The sequence below is a fragment of the Ammodytes marinus genome (genome assembly GCF_949987685.1).
Source record: "Ammodytes marinus genome assembly, chromosome: 21".
NCBI classification, from domain to species: domain Eukaryota; kingdom Metazoa; phylum Chordata; class Actinopteri; order Uranoscopiformes; family Ammodytidae; genus Ammodytes; species Ammodytes marinus.
Window position 1 is genome coordinate 10,542,998 of NC_137225.1, and position 12,543 is coordinate 10,555,540.

Below are 12,543 nucleotides of genomic sequence, written 5' to 3' on the forward strand. Positions count from 1 at the left end.
CCCGGGGAATTACTAATTAACTTAAGCTTTTTGGCTCTCTATTTAATTAGAGAGGTCTCCAAATGAACTTTAGACCAAAGCCGTTTGCCTTTTTTTTTTTTTTAAAACAAACCCCCTTTTTTCTGACAGCTGTTGCGAGTTTGCCCTCTTCTCACAGAAAACCGCAAGGAAAAGCACAGTTGTTATTTGTGCCATCATAGGCTCTTTTTCTGGTTACCGTGGGAGGGGAAGAAAGGGAACGGTGGGAGGGGTAGGAGGATGCGGGGGGGGGGGGGGGGTATGAGCAATGGAGTTGAAAAGTGTACAATTTAATTGGATTTCACTGCAAACAAACAACTGTCAGATGTAATTAGCATGGTTTTAGATTAGCACCACAATATTCCCTTTATCAAATAAACACCATGTCACGCAAAATCCAGGGGCCGGCCCGCTGAGAGGGAACCGAGATGAAATGGACCCATTACCTCACTGTTTGTTCGTGGTAGGAAATAGCTGCCATTAGATATAAGTGACACATTAACGTATTGAAATCTCACATGTAAAAAATTAAAAACAATTAAATGATAAAAAAATTAAAACTTCTCACTGTGTGTGTGTGTGTGTACTACTCACTGTTACATTATCAACATGAAAAGAAATCAAGGTCTCTTTCTTCTGGCTCTCTTTTCTCTCTGTATGTGTGTGTTGCATTGGTATAATGTGACAACCAGGGGAGCGTGGAGGTCAATGACAAGGCAGCTGAAGACCACAGTCAGCAATATCTCTCTCTCTCTCTCTCTCTCTCTCTTTTTTTTGCTCTCTCTTTAACACACACAGATTACGTTTACGGCAAAAGCAAAGCCGCCACATTCAAACAGGCATTATATTATTTTGTAAATTACACATAACATTTATCCTGAAAATGACTAGCTTTTTCTCTATGTCTTTTATATGGAATTTCTGTCGGTACATTTACCATTTTACAAAAAAAAAGCTGTAAGGAGGGGCTAAAGAGAACCCGGGACCATCCATCACCACATCTTGACACTTGTTTAGGTATTGTGTTGAGGTAGAGGTGCAGTCTTCAGCCATACTTTGCTTTTTTAACAATTCCCCGTTCCAAAAAGGCCCGTCCTATATCTGCTCATCTAAGCCCGGGGACCAAAAAAACACGGTAAAACTCCCCTCTTTATTTAGTCTAGGGGCAGGGAGCTGATACATCAGTGAAAACCGCTGACAAAACCGACCCTGTTAATACCTACAATTTCATATACAAGAACATTCCTGCACCCTGCTCTGCTCTTCTTCTTTACTGTCACAGGGAAAAAAAAGGGAGGGAGACAGTCTTATTTTTTAAAAGCAAATAATTAAAGATTTTATTCCATGGGGCTGGTGCCAGGCCAGATTTACAAAAGAAAAGAAGGGAAGAATGGTTTGAGAGGGATGGTGTGTTGGCTGCAGTCTCCTCAGGGGAGTTGTAGAGAGACTCATGTTTGCTTGCCTGTACTAGATCTGACTCAGACCTACAATGGAAAAGGAAATATTCTTTGTTTGTTTTTTTGTGTGTTTTTTCTTCTAATACTGTCCATTTAGCCCCTGTAGTTAAAATATGGGCTGGAGAAATAAAAAAAATTGTGTCTGACCAGGTAGGTATTTTATAAATGACTTCATGCTGTTATGAGTCCAAACGTGGTGACTTTTTTAATAATAATAATAATAATAATAATAATAATAATAATAATAATAATAATAATAATAATAATAATAATAATAATAATATAGAATCATTGGGGAGGTCTCCGTGCAACTGGGACCTTAATTCTTTGGTAAATTCGTCTCATCTCTCATTACACTGTTTGTTTAAGCCCCACCAGTCATGCATAATTAATTAGCCACTTCTATTCCCTGACGAGCCCCTGCCAATGGCCTTGATATCCACATGCTATTGCTACCAGGAATACCACATGCCAATCATGTCGCGTATGAGAACTACATGCGTACACAGGCATGTGAAGATGATATATATATGAATGGGAGAGAAAGTAAGACTGATTTGACACAGATGTCCTTATACAAAAAAACACTATGACTTTTCTCTTATATCTGTAAAGATTTTTGTTACAGTTATTATTTCCACATATATACACAGTATCACTCTAACTTATTTCTCCATTATTCCCTAAGTTATTTCAATGCATATGCTCCTGTGACTGGGCTCTCTGCCCTTTCAATCCCCCCGCCTTTGTCTTTGGCCAAACAAGGAAGAGAATGTATCATTTGTCACAAGACGTCTTGTGCTATTGTGGTGTATCTTTTCTCAAAACCTGGAGAGTCTTAGTCATTCATCAACTTGTTTTCTCCCCCCCCCCCCCCCCTTAAATCAGAGCTTGTCTTTCTAACTTCTCTTTGGATGAGGTACGTAGGCTAGTTCAGGGAAGAAAAACAAAATAATTCTGCTTTTGATTTGACCTCACCAGCTTTTTATAGCCACGAAAATACTTCTGAGAGCAATCAATAAAATGTGGCATATAACCTTTTGTACTGTGAATTATTTTGTTGGTGAGTACAAGAGGGGCAAACCCTTTTCTAAAACAAAAAAAAGCCCTGCATGCCTTGCTGAACGCTTTGTTGAATATGTAAGATGAGGACTGTGAGGCACTCGCATTGGGCTTGAAGGGGTTGAGCAAGTGTCCTTCACTATGACTGCATCAAGGAGTGCAGAGGACAGGCCAATGTCACAGTATGAAAAAAGGTAACTGAGGCTTCAACTCCATGTACAAAAATAAAAACCAGTATAGTTGTATAATATGGGTAGAAAATAATAGTTTAGAAAATGCCAGTATAAGGAGGGGAGTTTATCACTATAGCGTCCAACATTGCCCAATCACTGTCCTTGCCCCTCCCTGACTGACTGCCATGCCACAGAAAAATGCAAATGAAAGACGAGACAGAAAAAAACAACAAGAGAACATGAGTCAGAGAGAGACACTGACCGAGAGAGAGGGAGAGAGAGAGAGAGAGCAAATCAGTGAGACAATAGTGAGAGAGAGAGGCCTCATTTTTTTCTCCCCAACAGCCCATTTTATTTCACCTAAATCCGAGAATCTTAGCCACCCCCGGGGCCCACAGGACGCCCAGATCAAACACAGAGCGAGTCCTCCAAACACACACGGCCCGATTGTTCTTACCCCACCCCTAACCAAATCCCCCCCCCTCCCCTCTTCCCTTCTCTTCCACTTTGAAATGAAAAGAATAAACATATTATTCTAAATGAAATACGCCGGGGCCCGTGTTTTTCCATGGCTAATATCCTGTATGAGATGATGATGGCTGATGCAAAATAGGCAGGAGAGCCTGAGAACGGGACGGAGCACAGAGGCAGGAGGAGAAGAAAAATCCCCCTTTTTTCTATTTTTTCCCCCCCTTAAGAGACCGATGAAGGCCTGGGCGAGATGAGAGCGAGAGAGACAGACAGAGACATATGAGAGAGAGAGAGAGAGAGAGAGAGAGAGAGAGAGAGAGAGAGAGAGAGAGAGAGAGAGAGAGAGAGAGAGAGAGAGAGAGAGGGTAACGCAATCCCGACTGGCGCGGGACCAACAGCAACAAAAACATTTAGATAACCGCGCTCAATAATGAACGATTTCAATGAGGACAAAAATTACATTTCCTACAGATAACATGCCCCCTTCCCATAACAGAGCCCTGAAAAGAGCCCTGGCTAGAACCACGTCATGCTCAACACTGGTGCACTGGAGTATTATGTTAGGGGGAGGGGGGCGGGGGGGGTTTGTAGTAACTATATTAGTATCCTTTTACCCCGCCAGAGACAGTACTTTGCTGGTTGTAAGAAGATAGAGTTTGGAAGAGGTGAAAGAAATATAGGGAGAAACACACAGACCCCTCCGTATGACCGTAATTTTGCCTTGAGTGAATGTCGATAGTTAGCCTGCTATTGGTGTATGAATGTGTGTGTGAATGGTAACGTGGGAAAGGGAAACAGGTCTCCCTTGTAAAAAAGTATTCGGTCTCAATGGGATTTACCTGTATAAATAAGATAGATTATGACAACTGGACTATAGCTTCACTGAGAAAAGGCATCAAATCACCATTTGGCCTGAGCTGTAAGACTACACACACACACACACACACACACACACACACACACACACACACACACACACACACACACACACACACACACACACACACACACACACACACACACACACACACACACACACACACACACACACACACACACACACACACACACACACACACACACACACACACACACCCAACCAAGGATTGCCCCAGCAGCACACTTGATCGTCACAGGTGGCGCAGGGTCACGGGCATACACAACACACTATCCCCAACCTTTTTCCCTCTATCCGCTAAGCACTCACTTCCTTTCATGCCTTCCCCAAAAGTCTGTCAAGTCGAGGAGAAGGGGAAGAGGCAAGAAAAGAGGAGAATATGGCATGGAAAAGGAGGCAGAGAGAGAGAGAGAGAGAGAGAGAGAGAGAGAGAGAGAGAGAGAGAGAGAGAGAGGGGAGTCTTTGTCCTCTGCCACTCAGCTCCAGCACGTTTCCTCCTCTGGTCCGGGGTTGGTGGAGACATTAGCATATGAAAGGGGGCGAAGGGGAAAGGCGTGCAAAAGGTCAAAGAAAGAGGATCCTGTCCAATGACAGACAACAACCAAAAAAAAACAGGCCAACACCGGCCTTTGTGGCGTTTCGTGTTCACTGCTATACCCCAACCTGGCGCCCTCCCTTCCCTTCCCTTCCCCTCCCCACCCTCCCTCTACCCAGGGATCATTTCCATACGCCAGATGCAATAGCAAACGATGACGGTTGATCATAAATTACTGGCAAAAAGTCGTGGCCGGGTCATGTGGAAGTCACGGTGGGTACATTTTTGAGCTGCGTCACCACTACTACTACCCCTCGTGCCCCCCCCCTCCCTCCCTCCCTCCTTCAGCTACCACTAGAGCTTAGACACACACACACAGGCATTCACATAAAAACACACCTGCCTCGATGTTCCGCAGTTCTCCCTCTACCCCCCGACAATATCCCAACCAAATCCTCAGCAAACATCTCAATAAAGGAAAAAAAACCTAAGAAGAGTGTAGTTCGATTTGATCCACCAAAAGCCGCTCCCTTCCTTCCCCCCCCCCCTCCGCCCCCCTTGTAAATGCTACCTGAGCCACCTCCATCCACTACATAATTGCACACTCCAGTGCTTTAGTTGATGCAGTTTAGTATATACATGGAGGCTTAGAGAAGGCCCGGAGTTTACCAAGTCTCCACAGTCACTCTATTATCATACATATTGCCACACATGACAGCTAGCGTCTGCTGGCATGGCATCCCAAAACAAACGGGGCCAAAAACACCAGCCTGCATGGTGTTTCCGGGGGTTCTCTCTCTCTCTCTCTCTCTCTCTCTCCAGCAAACACAATTCTCTACCGGCAACACACGGCCAGAGACCAGAGGGACTGGAGGGAGGGAGAGAGAGAGAGAGAGAAGAGGGGTAGAGCATTTCATCTCTCTTTCATCTCTGTCACCCAGTCAAGCGTTCAATGCCCCATTCAGCGCCTGCCCAGCATTATGCAAAATAATGCTAATCCCCTTTCCCGTGCTTTCACACTTGTATAAACCGCCGTTCCTGCCTCTGAAAAGCAATTATATCAGTTTACGTTCCTGTCAAAAAACAGGATTAGCATGCAAGTACTAGTAGCACACCAACTCGGGCCCAATCTCTAGTATCCACCTTTTGGCTAGTGGGGAAGGAAAGCAAATTAAATGTTTGTCCACCCTCCCCCCTCCTCCAAAAGAGAAAGTCCTGCCGCTCAGTAGGGGGTGGCTATAAAGATGTGTTGTAATTAGATATTTGGATGGAATGAAAAGAAGGGATGAAAGTTTCAAAGGCAAAAATAGAAGGGAAAAAAAACTCCTTGTGCCTGTTATTTGGGCCCGAGCTTTTTTATTGCCAGAATGTCAGACTTGTACAATAATCAAAAACAAACTCAGCTATGTCGATACACAGGACGACATACCAGTCTCACAGTCCCAGTCTCGTTTCACTGACAGGCAGTGTGTTACACATGTGACACACACACACGCGACACACAACTGAACTTGTTGTCGTCCCCTCCGACACATTGCCGCCACATGCGCGCAACCTTGCCAATGCACGAGTGCACATGCAAACACACAGGCACACACTGAGCAGACAAGGAAGGATGGCGAGAGCGTTTTTGAATATGCAAATGCTCGTACAAGCGGAACATGTGTAAATAGGAGTCATTGTGCGCTCCTTTAATCTGGACAGTCGGGCCTCTCTCTCCAGCCCTCATGTTTTTTTTTGGGGGGGGGAGGATGCACACCCCATCCCGACGGACGACAGATCAGGGGACATTAGTCAGCACAATTAGCCAGGTCGTCATGGCGACTAATGAAATTTGGCAAAGCGGCCAGCCGGAGAGACTTAAAATGAGCTAGCTGGTTATGTGCTAGCATGGGGGGCTGGCTATGGCTGGGCTATGGCTGGGCTGGCTTCTGGCTGCTTGCCTTACACACACCCATTATTCTTTTTCTTTTTTAGCTGCCCTGGTGGTACAATAGAGTCACTTGTATCTCAGCCCGATACCCACCGGCGGTACAAGCTCTCCGCCTGACAATTTGCATATGTTAATATAATTAAGTGCTAATTACACTAAAACTCGCATATTCACAAGCACCCTCCCCGGGAGCTACGGAGGGGCTTGATCTCGTTCCAAGTCTTTAACCCTCCTCCGCCTCTCGCTCAGTGTGTGTGTGTGATGGAGAGAAAGTGTGTGTGTGTGTGTGTGTGTGTGTGTGTGTGTGTGTGTTAGCGGTGGTGCCCCAGGGCTGACAAAGGGAGCCCCCCCTCTCTCTCTCTTTGAGACATAATGCTGAGCTGCTGCGGACTTCTTAGCTTCTCCCCCTGCAGGCCTTTCGCCAAGCCCGGGAGACCCCGACTCTATACCACTATATGCAGCCTGTCACCCCCTCAGACACGCACCTACATAACCCAGGCAACATCACACCTTGATCCGTCTAAAATATTCAGCAGTCGGATAGCTCTTTGCATCAGAAACTACATGCTTTGAAGAGTTGCATAATACATGTTGCATAAAACACCACCCGTGAAAGAAACCTTATAGGAAAAGAAGTGTGAAAGACAGACTCTGGGAAAAAGACAACTTTGCACATTAGGGTGAAATACGACTGGTGCAAAACACTGGTTTAGTGTGCTGTACATGGTTTCGGGGCTGGAATAGTTTTCTATTCTTACTTTGTAAATGTTACAAGCCCACAACAACTCCTGTTTTCTGCTGGATACGATATCTCCTCAAAGCTGAGGGTTACCATAATGATAGTCAGTTATTTGAGCCACAGATAAGAGACACACAACAGCAAAAAAATCTACATGATTTCCCCCCAAGTGAGTATGCCGTGTATGGATGTGAGAGTGTGTGTAGGCCTGCCGTTTTGATAATGGAGGACAGGCGGTTGTGCTTTTCACATCGTAATGGCCGTGAATCAGGGAGGAAGCCAAGCGGTCGTGCTACAATTAGAGCTCTTTTGTGCCTCTTCCTCCGTCTCTTTCGCCCTCTCTTTTCGTGTTTTCACTCGCTGACACTCTCCCTATCAAGGGTATGTTAAAACAGTCCACTCTGCTCTGCTGCAAAGGCTGAACGATGGGGTATGGGGTGGGTGGGGGGGTATTCACACTGGGCTGCTGCTGGACATGCACGTACACACGCACCAGATGGTACAGGAAGGAGGATTAAATAAACACACACATGCACAGACACACACCTATTGGGTGGACAGCAGACGCCTCGTGTGTGTGTGTGTGTGTGTGTGTGTGTGTGTGTGTGTGTGTGTGTGTGTGTGTGTGTGTGTGTGTGTGTGTGTGTGTGTGTGTGTGTGTATGCACTGTCCCCCTAATGAATGTCTATGGGGAGTCAAAGGGTCCAAGCTCATTTAGTCCGACTCTCAATGAGATGCAGCATTATGACTATGGTAATATGCTCCTCCCTTCCCCAATAATCGTACACAGGTCACTGTGTCAGAGTGATTCATTTCTATCATACACATACGCCAGATGTTATTACGCCGGAGAGTAAATCTCACTGGGTGCATGTCGATTGCCGGGCTCCTATGCAAAAAATAAAAGGAGAAAAAGTGGAGGAGAAAGGGAGGAGGGAGAGAGACAGAGAGAGAGAGAGAAAATATATTGTTATAGCAGTCCAGCGTGCCGTGTAGTAAGCTATACTGTTCGCTCAAGCATGACGGCTGGTAATGCAGGTTGGGATGTAGCCCTCTCTGTGTGTGTGTGTGTGTGTGTGTGTGTGTGTGTGTGTGTGTGTGTGTGTGTGTGTGTGTGTGTGTGTGTGTGTGTGTGTGTGTGTGTGTCTTTGAGAGAGAGGGGGGGGGCTCCCATTCGCTAATACCTGCTACTCGGATTACCACAGCGTCTTAAGTATTCAACCGGACTCATATTTTCTCTTTCTGCCTTTTTAGTCAAATTGGCTGTCTTTACAGTGCAAAGCAGCAATAGAGCCCTCCTTACTAAAGGGCCTATGGAGCGGGGGGGGGGGATACATCCACGACGAAGAACATTAAAATGCAGCGATAGCCTTGTTGCAAAGCTCCTCTCTATTTCTTTCTCTTTCTCCCTCTCTCTCTCTCTACCGCTCTCTTTCTGCAGCAAAGGCTTCTAAATCATCCAGCCTCCTCTATTAGACGGGAGACTTATTGAGGTAGAAACCATAAAAAATGAAGAAGGGAAATTTAATCCCTGAAATATTGATTTGCACATTAATATCAGATAGGCAGAGGGCAATCTAGCAGGGTGGAAATGACACATTGTCGACCCCTAGGAGAGGCCCGAGCCAATCTTCTAGCTGCATGTGTCTTGGGCCCAGGAGTTATAGGACAGACTCAGCCCCTGTCTCCCCCTCTCTCTCTCTCCCTCTCTCTCTACCTCTCCCATCTTCTCCTCCTCCCACAGTACCCTCTCATCCCTCTCACCCCCACCACCCCTCCATCCGCACCCTTAATGAAGGCTGCAATGCTGAAAATGCATTAGCTTTTAATAATCAAGAAGCATTTCCAAGCCAACAGCTATTGTCCTCCCAGGGCTGTCTGCCCATCTCTCACACTATATATATATTTATATTTATTTATTTTTGTATCCCAGACCCTCTACAGCTATAATGGTAAAAATGAACGTTACAAGCTGCTTAACTCATGCAGAGATATAACACTTCCAGCCTTTGATAGTGCTAAGACTCCCCGCACAGAAAAACAAAAACAAGTCAGCACTGGGCTTCTGCAAACATAAACCCTCAAAATATCCCCTCATTTGCAAGAGAGGAAATATTACCCAAAGATTCTGTTATTATAGAGTGAGACAATACCATCATTAACTGATGAAATTCACTGCAATTAGAAGGAATCATCTCCTCTTATAATTTCACTGTTTTTGAATTTGTTGTCATGAGGCCTAGGCTGTATTTCTGTTAAAAGATTTAGGAATTTAAGCAGATGCAATGAAATGGTCTGACTATTAGAGGAGAGACACACTGTCCGAAAAAATAACACATCATTCTTAATAGTTTATCAATCTATAAAATTGATCTGATTTTAGTTAACATTTAATTGATGGAAAACAGGAAGGAATTTTATTGAATTTAGTTTTAAAATGTACATATCAAGCAACGTTTTCACATATTATAATAATAATAATAATTTTGATTAAATAATAACAATACAATTGATTAATTCTGGTTATTAAAGCAGTGATGACGGTTTTTTGTTTGCCGTTTCAGATTCTACAATAAAAATCACGTATTTTGATTCAAAAGTAGGCTTACGCTCTGTGTACAAAAACCTCTACGCATCCAATAATCCAACACACATTTTTGAAGTGTAACACAATTGTAATAGACGCTCTAAAAAGCCTCTATTTTCGGGGGATAAACACCCTATGAAATCCATATAGGCTATAGAAAAACAGGCTGAAAAGCCGTGTGTAAATAGGCTACAGACAGTCCTGTGAAAATGTTGCCTACCATAAACTACACCGCTGGAGCGTATAGAGTAGCCTATCTCCACACATACACACACACACTCACTACACCGAAATACCCGGGGTTGGAGACTGACTGGCCCCTTGGCCCTGATGTTTTTTTTTTTTTTCTCCACTGCGATCGATGTCCCCCCTGTCACTGTCGCGTCCCAATCCGAGCCAAGTCTATCCACCTACCTTTACAACAACACACACACACACACACACACACAGCCATATCGGCATCAAAATACCTGAGAACCCCTAGCCTACTTCTGAACCCTGTCTTCTCTAAATAAATACACAACCACATTAAAGAAGATGTCGCAACCCGCATCTCAGGGCAAATTAAGAAAGGGACCATTTGTATAAGGAAATTATAAACACACCGACGCGGATGGAGACCGAAGGGTTGAAATGCAACTTATAGACCACGGATGGAAGGCGGTATTTTAAATATGTTTCTATCAATATTTAACAATATATTATGAGATTGTGGATACATTCTGGTCTATTCGAATGCCACTGCTTAAGAAAAAAATCAGGAGACCGGGGAGTTGGGGAGCTGGCTCTGAAGGGACTCGCCGTGCTATCAGTAGCCCAACGATCGCTCTCCCTCCTGGGCGACGCAGCCACCCACGCCTCGCTAAAGTCAGACTTTGAAAGTGCAGCGGCAGGTAAAGAAAGGCGTGTTGGACTGTGTTCGGCAATTGCACATTTCTTTTGTAATCATCATTACAATAAAGGTTTCCATGGATAATTTCATAGCGAAACTCTTATAGCAGGCTGCTGCTGCACACACGCAAAGGGGATCGTGTCGGGAGACTGATCGTGTCACTTCGGCTTTGAATGCCTGGAAGGTGCACGAAAGCCGATGTGTTAAAACTGTCTTCGAGCGCTTCCGTGCGTCCAAATGATCTTTTCAAATGAAAGACAGTGTTGTTGTGGAGAGATGAAAAGATTGAGGTAGTGTTTGAGGGGAAATAAAGCCGGACCCTCGTCTCGAAACATGCTCAAAGCGGACATGTCCGAGGGATCGGACTCTAGAAAAAACACCACATCCGCACCGCACAGCCACAGAGAAAAGCTCGTCTCGTTCTACCTTACTATTCTATTCAGTGTGTCTGTCCACCATACATTCTCGGGAACAATCGTGTTAAACTTTGCGAAAGGAAACGTCTGGACGTTGTATCCTACTGTAATACCACGGACACATGCGTAAGAACGCCTCCGAGCCTGTCAGTCGCTGGTTTTTATTGTAGCCAAACATCACGATATCCGCCTTTATTCTGGACAAAAAACAACCCAGCACCTGTTATCCAAACAGTCCCGATGTCAAAGATCCACCAGCGAGATAGATAATCGATACCCGACCCCCTAAATTTAACACACACCCCAAACTACTCAATAAAAGTTAAAGGGAGAGGTGGAAAGGAGAAAAAAAACTTACTTTCTTCCCCCTCCAAAGCCGTCACCTCCGCTGCTCTCTTTGCTCTCGTGTGTATAAAACAGTCACATCCAGCGGCTTGCGTAAGTGGACAATCAAAACGTGGAAAAAGAGGGAAAATTACAATAATCCTCCAACTTTATATTGGGAAAAGGGGGTAAAACCACAAATGTCAAGCGTTCAGAGAGCTCTATCCCTTATTTTGGTTCCGGTGGCGGTGAAACGACGTGTCGACGGGCTGCCTCGCAGTTTCTCTTGTGGACGGGGTGCGGGAAACGGAGGAAAGGAAATGAAAATCCGATATGTCTTTATTCTGCTAATTATTATCGTTTTAGCCCTGTTTAAAAAAATGGCTGATTAAGTTGAGTGCGCATGTCTTTGTGTGTCTATTTCCCGATATGCACTCTGGGAATGGGTAGAGAGACAGAGAGAGAGAGAGGGCGAATGAGAGAGAGAGAGGAAGAGAGAGAGTGGGAGAGAGAGAGGGAGGGAGGGAGGGAGCAAAAGAGAGACGGAGTGGGAGGGAGAGAGAGGAGAGAAGTGTAATTAGTGAGTTGATCAACAGTCTCCACATTGCAAATGACGCGCACACGGAGCCCTGGCGGCCGCATAGGTTCATGCGCGCAGAAAAAAAAAAATCCTTTTGTATGGTTTCTCTCTTCGGCCAAATCAAATGTAGAACAATGGACAACTGCTTCCTGCACACAAAACGGGCTGGACTTATACTTACAAGTACTTAGAAGTCACCTTTCTATGAATAAAAAATATATTAATACGTTGATATCATACTGACGTGCAGAATGCTCCAACACGATTTTTTATTTTTTATTTTCATTGAACAAATCTAAGTTTACTTTGAGGTTCTGATGCTCAGTTGTGTAGGCTATTACATCAGCTTGATTTGTTGATCACGATTGCACTACAGGTGAATTACATGTGTTGTAAGACGCGCAGGATGAACTGTCTTTGGATTCCGAGACGTGTCACAATATAAAAACACTCGTGGC

General features: G+C 44.7%; 1 protein-coding gene across 1 annotated transcript in view; it reads right to left on the reverse strand.

Moving 5' to 3' along the window:
* Nucleotides 1–11,668, reverse strand: part of zfhx4 (zinc finger homeobox 4) — an 84,788-nt gene extending 73,120 nt beyond the window's left edge. Inside the window, exon 1 of the mRNA XM_080050291.1 lies at nucleotides 11,540–11,668. The gene's annotated coding sequence lies outside the window, so the exon portion shown is untranslated. The remainder of the gene's footprint in view (nucleotides 1–11,539) is intronic.
* Between the last annotated feature and the right edge of the window lie 875 nt (nucleotides 11,669–12,543).